At 34.1% G+C, this 13716-nt stretch overlaps 1 pseudogene; it reads right to left on the bottom strand.

Moving 5' to 3' along the window:
- LOC126028311 (tropomyosin alpha-3 chain-like) overlaps nucleotides 1-13716 on the bottom strand; it is a 71162-nt pseudogene that overhangs the window by 35843 nt on the left and 21603 nt on the right.

Below are 13716 nucleotides of genomic sequence, written 5' to 3'. Positions count from 1 at the left end.
ATTTGATTGATTTTCCCCCTTTGAGTTCTGTTTTATAAGCAATACTGGTAGAAGAATATCTCTGTATAGATTTCATGTTTGAACCAAGTTACATGGAATGTTGGACTTTATTTATCAGCCCCCAGATGCACCAACAATATCTGTGGCATTGCTTCTCTTTTGCATAGTCACATTAAAATGGGAAAATAATACATATGCAAACAAGTTCTTATCTAATAGAGATGGGAATACAAATTTGGTAATGCAATTAGGCCTTATAACCTGAACATTGGCATAATGATTTGGCTCAGGCCTCAGAAGAATGGGCATCGCCCACACACACCTGAACAATGAATACCATCTATGGAAACAACCACAATTGTCTATAACATTACCAGGATCCAAGCCTCTACCAGGGAAGACCTACCACTGCTTTGGCATTGACTTACTCCAAAGAGTGCTCTCAACACCCAGACAACTCAGCAATAGCCTGCTTACAGGGCAAATAGATCCATATTTAATGGTATGCTGAAACTAGAGGATGCTCCACATCAGCCTGACATCAATGAAAGAAATGCACAGAATCCGGAATCTTTAAGTACAAGAACCTGATATCAACAATAGCTAAAGTGTGAAAAGTTTCACCGGGACCACGGAGAATGACTCGGGTTGGACAGACTGGTATGCCTGGAACTCAGTCAGTCTTATGCCAATGAACTTCTGGTCTTAGGCATTTTTGTAATCAGGCCAAGGAATGTTTTCGTTTTCCTCATATTTTTCTGGACCTATGCAAACAATGGCGATTACCACTATCATACCTTTACTATATTTTTTTTTACTCTTATCCTTTAAGGAAAAAATATAAAATTTACTGAACTTAAAAACAAATAATTGTAGTAGAATGCCTGTCTCAAATACAGGCAGGGAATGGGAAGGGGGTTAGGGGGAGTGTTACACTGGTGAAGGGGGGTGTTCTGTTTGTGACTGTAACCCAACTATGATCATGTTACTAAAATAAAAACATATTTAAAAAATAAAATACAAAATATCGTGTATGCTGTATTCATGTGGGAAGCATATGGGTCACTGAACAAGACTATAAACATTTCAATGGAAATAAGAATAGCCTGCTTTGTAGTCTCTATTTCTTTTGGTCAAAAATCAGGTCCTGAGTTTTTTCTACTTTTTGTACTCCTGACTTTTGAGGAATAGATTGAGTTCAATCTAATGGATCTTTGCAAACATTTGTATGCATGTTTACAAATCATTATATAATTAAAAAATGTGTTTGCACATAAGCCAATTCAGGATCTCTGAATGTAACTATTTGAGGAAAATATGCCTGCTAAGTGATATAATGCAATCATGAAGTTGGCAACTACTTTGTGGCCTTCATATTTTCCTTTTCTTTTTTATATGAATATTTATAACTTCCAGACAGAATCCTCCCAGTTTTGGTTTGTTGTTGTTGTTCATTTATTTATTTTTTATTTTTTGTCCAACAGAACCACATAACTTGAATCATCTTGTTCTGCCCCATGAATTGAAAGGAAAAAAAATGGAGAGTACCAGGACCAAACAGTTGTATGAACATTGAGTGGAAATAAAAGTGATCAGACTCAAACACCAAGCCCAAAGTCAAAGACAACAGAATCGATGCCCAATCTACAACAGCTATACACAGAGAGGAGCACATACACTAGTAGTCCAGGGGGCAAATGAGGGAGATATTTATTGGATGTATGCTGGGAACAGGGGACAATGCTGGTGGTGGGAATGGCCCTGATTTATTGTCACTATGTACCTTAAATATTACTGTGAATGATTCACAATTCAATTTGGTCACAATAAAAATTATTAATAAAAACTATACATTAAAAAACTATTAGAGGAAATTTAAAGAGCACTTCAATAGTACTAGCTATGCAGCTATGCAACAAACTTGATCAAATAAATAAATAAATAAATAGATCACTGCAAACTACATATTATCTAAACTCTTCAATTATATTTCTTCAACACTTTTACCCTCCATCATTCCCAAAAAGCCCTGGTGATGTCAGCCTAAAGACCAACAAAACTGAAGTTTGGTCAGATTGATGTCTCCAAAGGGAAAACCTGGCAGCCGTGATCATGCCAACAAATGCAGTTGCCATGTTCAAACTGTTGAGATTATTGTTATTATTATTAATATTATTAATAGTATTTATTACTTATCATCATTATAAACAATTATTACTAATATAAATATTAATTATTGTTAGTGTAATTGAGCATTTGTATTAATAATTAATTATATCAATTAACAAACTAATTAATCATTCACATTTATTTATTGTCATAATATATTAATTTTAAGTGTTATTTATGACAATATTAATACAATATTAGATTATTATTTATATGAAATATATTAAATATATTGGATATATAAAAACAATAGAGTGACATCTAATACTACCCAAATTTATTCACTGATGCTATTCACATTTAAAACATATTTGTATTTTGGGGCAGTTGGGTTGCCACACCCAGAGACGCTCAGGAGTTACTCCTGGCTATGGGCTCAGAAATCGCTCCTGGCTTGGGGAACCATATGGGACACCAGGGGATCAAACTGCTATCTATCCTAGGCTAGCGCCAGCAAGGCAAACACCATACCGCTTGAGGCACTGCTCTGGCCCAATTTAAAACATATTTGGAAATCAACTATAAAGAGAGCTGAAAAATAATACAGAATGTCTTGCATTCTCTTGGCACTCCCCAAGTCTGCCAGTATGATCCCTGTGTATAGTCAGGAGTAATCCCTGAGTACCAGGTTGTTCCTCCGCCCCCCCCCAAATATATATATAATATCTGAAGAATTAGGAAGGCTGTGTAATGGGAAACTTAGAGTAAATTTTACCTACAGCTACAATTTTTGATCGATATGTGAAATGTTTATTGAATGTAATGCATATTTAATTTTTATAGATTTAGCTTAGTTGACAATTCTTTTAAATAGATTCTACACACATACACATATAAATTGAATCTGTTTATTATAGGAGGATATTTAGGGGAGTCCAAAATATTTGCTAATATGTAAAGAGCTTAAAAATTCTGTTAAAAATATGAGTATTTGGGGGCTGGAGCAATAATATAGTAGGTAGGGCATTTGCTTTGTACATAGACTCTGGGTTATAAATTTTTGAATAAGGTCTGACAAAATTGCCCCTTTAAGTTATTAAATCAACCTCAAGTGTAAGAAACTCATGGAATTGTACCTAATTTCTTCTCAACTTCTTTAATGTTTTATGTTTTACAATAGAGTACAAGTATACCTTGTTATTTTATTTTTTACTTTCTTACTAGCTTGTGTGATATACCACACTCATATATTTTTGATGGTGTGTTTCTCCTTTTCTAGGAGTTCTTTTTTAGAACGTTTCTAGGGAGGAAGAGACAACTCCATTTATTAAGGATCCTTCTAGATCTTTCCCACTATGGTCCACATTAATGAGTTTCATCATTGTTTTAATCAGTTCATTCTCTAGATGGCAAAGTAAAAATCCTTTAATGCTTAGGATGTTTATCAGATGAGTGTTCAGTGCTTTCTTGGCAATGAAATGATGCCAAAAAATGAGTTAAGAAGCTAGAAACAGAGTAGGAGACACAAATATATTGATAATAGCCTAAGTCAATCTTTTGATTTTTAGAAGAAATTTCAGCTGTATAGTGGATACTTGTTCAATGAATAAATGAATGTGTGATTATGTACAACAGATTATTACAAACATAATCAATAATCAGTTCACATTCTTGGCTACCTTTAATCAAATGTGTCCTTTATGACAATGAGCTGATTCAAAAGGTCTGCTTGTTCTCATTATTTTAATCCACTAGGAGAGTTTTTATTCAGTGTAGCACTTCAAAGCATTTACTAAGATTTCCTTGGTCATCCTTAATACCTTGACTAATGAAACAGAGAAGGGGGCCTGCTAAGTTGTTTTAAGTTTTTTCTTTTCTTCTTTTTTCTTTTATTATTTTTCTTCTTTATTCCCAAGTCAAGCCAGTTATTTTCCTTTGCTCATTTTGTACTTTTCTATTCAAAGAGAAGAGAGGAAAAAATAGAATATCTAGTTGTCAGCAAACACTCTGTCTTAAATAATTGAATAACAAGCACTATTATCCCAAAATATCTCCAAAATGATGTGCTGCAGATAAGAAGAAAAACAAAATTCTTTGCATTTTATAGGGCAAGTTGGTGACATGTTGCCGGAAACTTCACTTTTATGACAATGTGTAATACAATGTCTTTACCCTCAAGTTTTCTATACCCTTATTTCACATTGGGGACTGCTGCAAAGTAGCCCACCATATCCAAACTACCTTAACTATGCAATACATTAATAGGTCTAAAGAATGAATATGAGCATATCTTGGCTCTGCCTACCTTTCAGTTCATCCGGGATTCTTTTTTCATGATTTATTTAATAAGAAACCAAACCAAGTGAAATGAAGTGAAACCCCGGTTTAAGTGAAAAAAAAAATGTATAGTAAGTAATTGAAATGTTTTGTTTGGTTTTATTTTGAATAACTTTCTGTTTCTTCTCCTGGGAAAGCAAGCCAGTTTAAAGACTTGCCTATTAGGAAAACCTTGCTGATATTCAGCCTAAGTCAACAATTTTCTTTTGTTCTCTAATTGCTTTTTCTCCCTCTTGGTCTCCTTTGAGACATGCAGCTGCAAACTCCATTCCTGAATTTTGAGATCTAGCACAAAGTCTAGCACAGTCTCTCCATGTAAAGAGTCTCTCCAGCCTCTCTTGAATTAGACTATTGTTGGATCCCTCCAGTGACAGTTACTGAACTGTCTGGCAGATGGAACCCCAGAGAGCAACTGTTCTGAGAATTATTCTTGAAATGATAACTTGCCCCTGTTTATGCTTCTGATATGTCCTGCCACCTTGCATGCATCCCTTTTGTCCTATTTAAGCAATGATGAAATGGAATAAAATGTCTCTGGGCATCAGTCTGGAGATCCATCCGTTCTTTCCTGGTCATTAGTTGAGGGAAACATTCTCAGTCCTAAACATACCTGGGGAGACAGAAGTTGATCCTTGCTAACCTACAAAATGAGGACAGAATACATTCCCTACCTCAGGAGATTTTTTTGAAACCTGATACTTTGTGATCAAACATCTTTTAGAATGTTAAAAAATTAAAAAAAAGAAAACTCTTTTAAAGTCTTGCAGAACTTTCCTTCATGAGATGAAAAGGAAAGTAGTATCCAGGTATGTTAAATGTTTTTTTTTAAGCAGGAGAATAGCAGATAATAGAAGAGTTGGTATGCATACCTGAAATTTGAGATAGATATGATACATAGCCGTATTATTGGTGTATTATTGCTATTCTTGGTGTATTATTGTATCATGTGGGTACACATGCATTGCTATGTTTTATGCAAATAATAACAAGTTATGGAAAGTCAGGGAACAGAGTTCACTTGCAGAGGAATGTCCTGTATGCCAAATAAATAAGAAATTATCTAGGTAAACTAACCATTGATTGCAAAATATTTTAGCCTTAAAGAAAAATCAGAATACTAAATTTTTTTGTGCAACAGTAGGATATTTCCCTTGAATGCGGTTGACCCAGGATGGACCACGGTTGATCCCCGGCTTCCCATATGGTCCCTGAAGTCAGGATCAATTTCTCAGTGCTTAGCCAGGAGTAATCCCTGAGTGTCACTGGATGTGGCTCATAATAAAAAAAAAATCCTTATGATCATCTGAAAGGTTCTATGCGATTTTATTTCCACATCCTTCATTCATATGGTTATGATATAATATAACTATAACTTTGAACTTTGAACTTCTTTATGAGCTTTTCAGAACCTGATCGGTCTTAGCATAATAAACTTATTGTTAATTAATTAATCACCTCTGTCATACTCTCTACTTCTGCTATTTATTACTTAACTCATATTTATTATATGAGTTATTATAAATGTTATATATGAGTTTATTATAAATATATATGTATATATAACATATATAATACATATAAAAATATAAATATATAAAATAAATATATATAATATATATATGAGTTTTATGAGTTTATTATAAATAAAATGACTTCACTGAAATATTTGCATGTTTTAGTCACTATAATTTTATAATATTATCATGTGTATTTTGAATAATTAGTAATTTATTAAATCATGGTGTTGTTTCAATACTTACACACTTATTGTTGTGCAACCCTGGAACTGTTCTCAATTTGAAACTGTTACAAATAAAACTGTAATGAACAATTCATTTACAAGTTCATTTACAAGTACATATATTGATTCTAGACACATATTTTTGTAATAATTATGCTTTTCAAAGAGACTTTAGTATTTATATTTATATGCAAATTCTATGAGTTCTAGGTGCTCATTTTATTTACCTTCACTCAACATTATAGTCATTTGATCATTCTAGTAGTATATTGATATGTCATTATAGTCTTAAAATGCACTTTTCTAATAATGATGTTAAGATTTTTTTCTACATGATTAATGGCTGTTCATAGATCTCTTTTTGTGGCATGTATATTCGAGTCCTTCTTTGATTTTAAAATGGGTTGTTTGCCTTATTAATTTGTAACAGCTACTTATAAATGCTGTGTCTATCAGATACATGTATTATCAGTACTTCCTAGGAAAGAGGTTGGGAGAATATACAGGCATAATTTTTTAAGCTAAAATATATGGTCTTTAAGATCTTCATTGCATATCAGAAATCCAGATCCCGGCATACCATATGGTCCCCTGTGCCTGACAGGGGCAATTTCTAAGCATAGAGACAGGAGTAATCCCTGAGCGTTGCGGGGTGTGACCAAAAACAAACAAAAGAAACCTTTAGGGGCTGGCGAGGTGGCGCTAGAGGTAAGGTGTCTGCCTTACAAGCGCTAGCCAAGGAAGGACCGTGATTCAATTCCCCCAGCGTCCCATATGGCCCCCCCAAGCCAGGGGCAATTTCTGAGCACTTAGCCAGGAGTAACCCCTGAGCATCAAACAGGTGTGGCCGAAAAACGAAAAAAGAAAAAAAAAATCCAGGATTCATTAACAGGCTAGAAAGTCCTTGGATGATTTCCAGTCATTTGCTTTTTTTACTCAGCAAATTTTTCGATAACTGTATTAGTGAAACACTGGCTATGATAGTTCTCCACCTTGATGTCAGCTCACATATTCCCTTTTTTGAAAAGTATATCTTTATTATCCAAGAGTTTAAAAGGTCTTTTTACAGAATAAAATATTATTTTAATTCATTCACAATATTATAAAATATGACAGAATTTTTCAAGTTACTTAATCCATTTTATAAAAAATTATTCCTTACCTTAAGACTCAGTAATGCCAATATTGTAAAAAGGTTAAAATTAAAAACCATTCTAATAACCTAATTGCCAAGTAAAGCTGCCCAAAATGTTAAAATACTGACATAAAAATTTTCAAATGTCTTATGTATGAGTTCTGTTCACTTACATTTACACACATAAGCAAACATCATAGACACATGATATATGCCTTATTCCTTTCTTTCATGAAACTGTAAATTATTCCACTTACACTATTTGTATCTAAATATTCTAATGCGAAGTAAAATAAAGCACATAGTTTACAATTTTCTATTGGAATAATGCACAGATAGTAAAAGAGATTAACTGTCACACAAATGATAGTTACTTATATCTAGTCCAATGAAAGTTGCAACTGATAGTTCTGACAAAAACTCGATGCTGAAATTGGAGAAATAGCATGCAAGGCACCCATTCTTAACAACAGTGCTAAAAACAATGTCAAAATGGAAAGAGTTAGAGAGAGAAGCAAATTGCCTGCCATAGAGCTAAGCATAGTGGGAATAGGGATGGGAGAGAAACGGGAGACATTAAAAAGATGCAATGGTGAAGGATGGTGTGCATTGTATTACAAAAAACTGTCAATGAACTATTTTGTAACCATGGTGATTAAAGAAATTAAAAATAAATTTAAATCACAACTAAGGAAATTGAAACAGTAATTAAGAATATCCCCAAAAATAGAAGTCCAGGACCAGAGGGTTTAAAGATCAATTCTATCAAACATTCAGAGAAAAATTACTACCATTGATCCTTGGACTCTTCCAAAAAATCAAAAAGATGGGAATCATACCTAGCTCCTTTTATGAATCTAAGATCAAACCCATTCCCAAAGCTGACAGAGATACTACCAAGAAAGAAAACTACTAATCTCACTGATGGGCATTGATGAAAAAATCCTTAGCAAACACTTAGTAAACTAAATCCAACAGCACATCAAAAACAAAACAAAACAACAAAAAAACAAAAACAAACAAACAAAAAAACTATATCAACCAAGTGGGTTTATTCCCGGGAATGCAAGGATGGTTCAATATACGCAAATCAATATACCACATCAGTTAAAAAAAAAAAAGAAAAAAAGATAAAATTCAGATGATCTTATCAATTGATGCACAGAAAGCTTTTGACAAGATCCTACACCCATTCAAATAGATGTGGAATTAACTGTCCTCAAGATAGTGAAGGCTAAAGCCTATAGCCAACATTATTCTTTTTTGTTGTTTGTTTTGATTTGTTTTGGGGGGCACACCATAGCACTCAGATGTTACTTCTGGCTCTACACTCAGAAATCTTTCCTGATAGGCTCAAGAGACCATATGGGTTGCCGGGAATTGAACCTGGGTCAGTCCCATGTTGGCCACATGCAAGGCAAATGGCAGATGCCTTGCTGCTGTGCTATCACTCAAGCACCCCCTACATTATTCTTAATGGCAAAAAATTGAAAGCAATTCCACTGAGGCAGGCACTACACAAAAAAGTCCTTTGTCTTCACTTTTATTCAACATAGTATTAGAAGTCCTAGCAATAGCAATCTAGCAAGAGAAGGAAATCAAAGAAATTCAAATTGGAAAAGAGGAAATCAAACTATTTCTCTTTGCAGATGACATGATGATATACATTGAAGACACTAAAGAATCCACAAAAAAAGTTCCTAGAAACAATAAACCAATATAGCAGAGTGGCCAGCTACAAAGTCAACACAGAAAAGACCCATATCTTTATACAGATAATGTTTCAGAGAGAAAGATGTCCTTTTTCTTTTTGCCAAAGAATAATCCTTCAACCTAACTCTAATGTTCAGACCTTGCCTATGTAATTCTATTTTTACAATAGAGTGTTAAATGTCAACTTTCTTGAAACACCTATCTATAACCCACCTCATCCTTAAACTAGCTTAGGTATTCCTTACCTAATTGTTCAGAGCAGTCTGTGCTTTGCTTTATTTATAACAGCTCTTGCTAGTGCTACCCTTAAAGTGGAGGAAATAGAGAAGAGAAATACCTGCTCTGATTAATTATAGCAAGCTTTTAGAAGCAGTGCTTTCCCATAGCCTCAAACATCATAAAACATAGATGTAAAGTGTACTGGCCTTAATACTTTGTGAATTGGAGGACCTCCCCCTATAATGGCCTTTTACAAGACTTAAATTATCTATTTGTTTGCTTTTCTCTTTGCTTATTTATTTATGTATTTATTTATAAAGAGCCTTGTTCTAAATAATCTTTTTTATATAACAAGCATCAATACCTATGAGTGCTTGTCAAAACAGAACTGCAATATCAGCACATTTAGAATTAGAATTTTCATTCTAGAAGAAAAAACGTCCGTATAAATTCTTTCTCCAGGTATCTAAACTCTTATGACAATTAAGAGACTTTTTTGGGTTTGTATTTTTGTTGTTAATCTAATGAATTCTTCTCCCTGAAGAATATCTTTATTTTTTCTGATATAGAGCCAAATTTCCGTGACATAGAATTTTGCATTTCAGAGATTTATAAAACGGTGAGACTGCTTTATTTAAGAGTACATTATTGGGGGCTGGATAGATATCTTGGAGGTAATGCAGAAGGATGGTGGTTCAAATCCCGGCATCCCTTATGGTCCCCTGAGCCTGCCAGAGCGATTTCTGAGTGTAAAGCTGGGTGTGATAAAAATAAAGAGGACATTATAGAACTTAACTTTTGAGGGTAAAAAGAGGCAAGAAAAGTTGGTTTTGTAAATCACAATTATTAAAGGAAGACTAGATTTTTGAGTGTTAAAAGAAAAAATACAGGACCCAAAATAAATAAGTTAAGGCAACTCTACCAAGACCTAATACCTCATCCAAATACAATTTCAACTTGTTTCCAAAAGTAATTTTAAGTTACTCTTAAATTTCATAATCAGCACCAATGAGATTATCCATATCCACCTGCCTTCTCCTGAAGAACAGCAGTTTTGTCTGATGTAATCCTTCCTTTCTTAGGCTTATTCACTTTTTTCAAATCAAGAGCCATTTCTTTTGTATTTGTTTGTTTGTTTTTGTTTTGGGGCCACACCCAGAGCATTCAGGGGTTACTCCTGGCTCTGTGCTCAGAAATCACTCTTAGCAGATAAGAGGCATTTTTTTTTTTTGCAGAAACATGAAGGCTCTTTCTAATTATTGTATAGGATACTGCCAATTAATGAGTTTTAATAAAATACTTAAATCTGTTAGGTAAATTTATTCAGATTAACACATTCAAATATATTTGCCTTAAGTGTGAGCAATGAAAGCTATGCTGTCATTCTGATTTAGAAAAGAAGATAAACTAACCTCATGTTCCACCCCAGTCCCTACCTTAATGAGAATCAGAGAGACTAAACATGCAACCTTGTACTATTTAAAGACTTTCAAAATGGGAGCGATATGACCAGTTTTCTAAAAAGAAAGACAGAGATTCCAGTCACCCAGCACTGAAGAAAACAAGCAAGTTGATATAGGTTGGGCAACTTTGCTCTTCTTTTCTCTCAAGTGAATTTAAAATTTAAGTCTGAAAACTTTGGGGCACATAGCTACAGTATGATGGGTACATATGGCAAACCTGGATTTAATTTCTGGCATCCTATATGACCCCTAGTTCTCCAAGAGTAGTTCCTGAGCACAAAACCAAGAGTACCCACTGAGAATGGCTGAGTGTGGTCAAAATTTGCAAACTTTTTTAATCACTATCTTTTGAGAATATCAAGAACATTTGCCCTAACCATTCCTTCCCCGGAATAATATTTAAGAAAGGGAAGATGCAGGTTGAAACTGGGGGTTATTGACAAATCTCCCTGGCATCAATGAATAGGCAATTTGCCCTTTGTAGAGTCAACCTCCCTGTTCTTTTCCTTTATGAACTTCTTCCTAAGCAAGCAAACAAGATGGTAGTTTAGAACTGGTGTACATCTCAGGAACTTCTAGCTTGTTGCTAAGAGACCTCTTTTTTCCCCTCATCTTGTCCTTCCATAGACTGTCTGCTGGAGTGGCAGGGGAAATGGGCCTTGACAATCCCCATGGATGCTAGGAACCGAGCCTCCTGGACACTCTGAGAGTACAGCTTGTAAAGACCCACTTGCTGTATCAGACACGTTGATTCACTCAGGCATATCATGAGTGTGAGTTTAAAATAGTCTGAAATATCTGAGAACTTGACACTACATTTACTAATGGAGATGATTTATGGTGTCATATTAAGCAATGTTTTGGTCCTGACAGCACCATTTATATTCATCTTCTTAGCAGAAGAAGATCAAAGAGCAGCTATATAACCAAAGCCTCAAGTATACTGAGCCTTTACATTTGGTTGGAAATTTTAAAGTGGTTTGCCTGTGAAAAAAAAAGCAGGAGGTAAAGAAATGTGCTTTTTATTAAGATTTTTGGCAAATAGTTGCATTATTGGAGCACGATCTCTTAGGGTCAGCACTTTGAATCCAATTACTAGTGAGCATAATGGATAGTTTCTCTGACTTGTCATTTCTGCTCTGCAGGCACTTAAGGTGATTCTCTTTAACTTTTCTGGTTAAAGTGAATTTATTGCTGGCAAAAATTATTTCTGGAATTGAAGTCTCTAAATGAATTCATAGTTAACGGTTTCACTGGAAACTGTCTCTTTCAGAGAAATTGCTGTGAAGGTATGTTCTCCCAGACAAATTAGACTATAATATTAAATGAATAAATAAATAAATACAAGCTCAATCAGCATTGCTTTCATTTTTGTATTATCAATGACAAAAATGTCAGGATTAAACTTAGCACTTGTGATTCTAGACGTGTTTCTGTTATTGTTCTTCTGTATTTCCCATGGAAAGACATTGAAAATAACTTGGTTTTTCTTATTTCAGCTCAAATGCCAACTTGATTGCTTAATAGGGCAGACAAATCACTGTAGTCTCAATTCTATTGTCTATTAAGAGAAATAATACCTTTCTAAAAGTATTATAAAAGCTTAAGTTAATATTGTGTTATAACATTATTTAATGTGCCTAAGTGTTAGCATATATTGTCATCATGGATATCTTATGAATAAACCTAACTTCAGAGTAATTAAAGAATAAATTAAAATATTTTACTCAATATTCTAAATTGATGCTCATCAACTGAAGTGCAGCAAAAGTCATAAAATAACGTCTTATAAACTTGAGAAGATATATTGATAGCAATATAGAAATGTCATAAAACATTAATGCCCTGCCTCCCTCATTGAAAAAATTGAATAAATAGTAAGGAAACTATCTGAACATTAGTAAAAAAATAATAAGACCCTAATGAGGAATTAGAACTGAGCTTATTATTCATGTGCTAGAACTCCCCCTAAAATTGAATACAAAATCTTTTCAATGCATTAGGATATTCTTCAGGATAGATCACATGCTAGGACATAGTTTACATATCTAAAAATTCACAAAAATAGACATTTTGTCAAATATACTTTAAAAGCACAATACATGAAGGTAAAAATTAACCATTAAAAATAAGGTGGAATTTCGAATGATTGAAAGCTGAAAATGATAGTGTTATATAATTATTGGATGAAGATAAAACAAGAAATTTTGAGATTGAACAAAACTATCATCAGAACCTGTGGAATACAGCCTTTCCTATGAGATTGGCACAAGGACTATATATGTATTCAATGTCTTATTAGTCATTGAAGTTAAAAATTATAACCTTGTGCACCAAAATCTGCAATTTTGGGTCTATAAGATTACCATTTTATAATACAAGAAAACAGAGCCTGGAGACCACATGCCTAGAACAAACTATGAGGCAATAAGAAAACCTACTGAAACTCATCCAAACTCTCGAATTCATAGACAAACCTTTAGATCATAATATATGATGCATCTGACAGAGATAAAACATGACAAAGTAGATATTGAAAATCAAGTCTCAGAAAGAAAAATCACCTGATAAGTAGCCAGCTGCTCTCCTCCAAAACATAAAAGGACATAGATTCCCTTTTTAAGATTGTACATTTGTAATATCTCTTCCTTTCCACTCATACAGTGGCAGAGATTATTTAGGTTCCCATTCAAAACTCTCCAGTGTTTTGAAGATTTATCTCTTCTACACTTGCCAAAGCCAACAGAAAAAGAATTGCCAGGATCTGCAGCTTATCAGCCTCAGTTAGTCATGCCTTGGTGGTAGAGGGAGCTATAGCTTTCTACAAGAGCCAAAGGCCCCTGTAGAACAGGGAGTTAAGATAGGTGCCTATGCAGAAGAATAAAATGGGTTCGTTTTCTACTAGTTCCCAGTTCCCAGATGCCATCCTAGCTTTCTCTTACACTGAGGATTCAACACTTTCACCAACTGATACAAGACTATTGATGGCTATCAGTAGG

The sequence above is a fragment of the Suncus etruscus genome, chromosome 14 (genome assembly GCF_024139225.1).
Source record: "Suncus etruscus isolate mSunEtr1 chromosome 14, mSunEtr1.pri.cur, whole genome shotgun sequence".
Lineage (NCBI taxonomy): Eukaryota > Metazoa > Chordata > Mammalia > Eulipotyphla > Soricidae > Suncus > Suncus etruscus.
The sequence above is the reverse complement of the archived record's forward strand: the minus strand, read 5'-3'. Positions and strand labels throughout refer to the sequence as shown.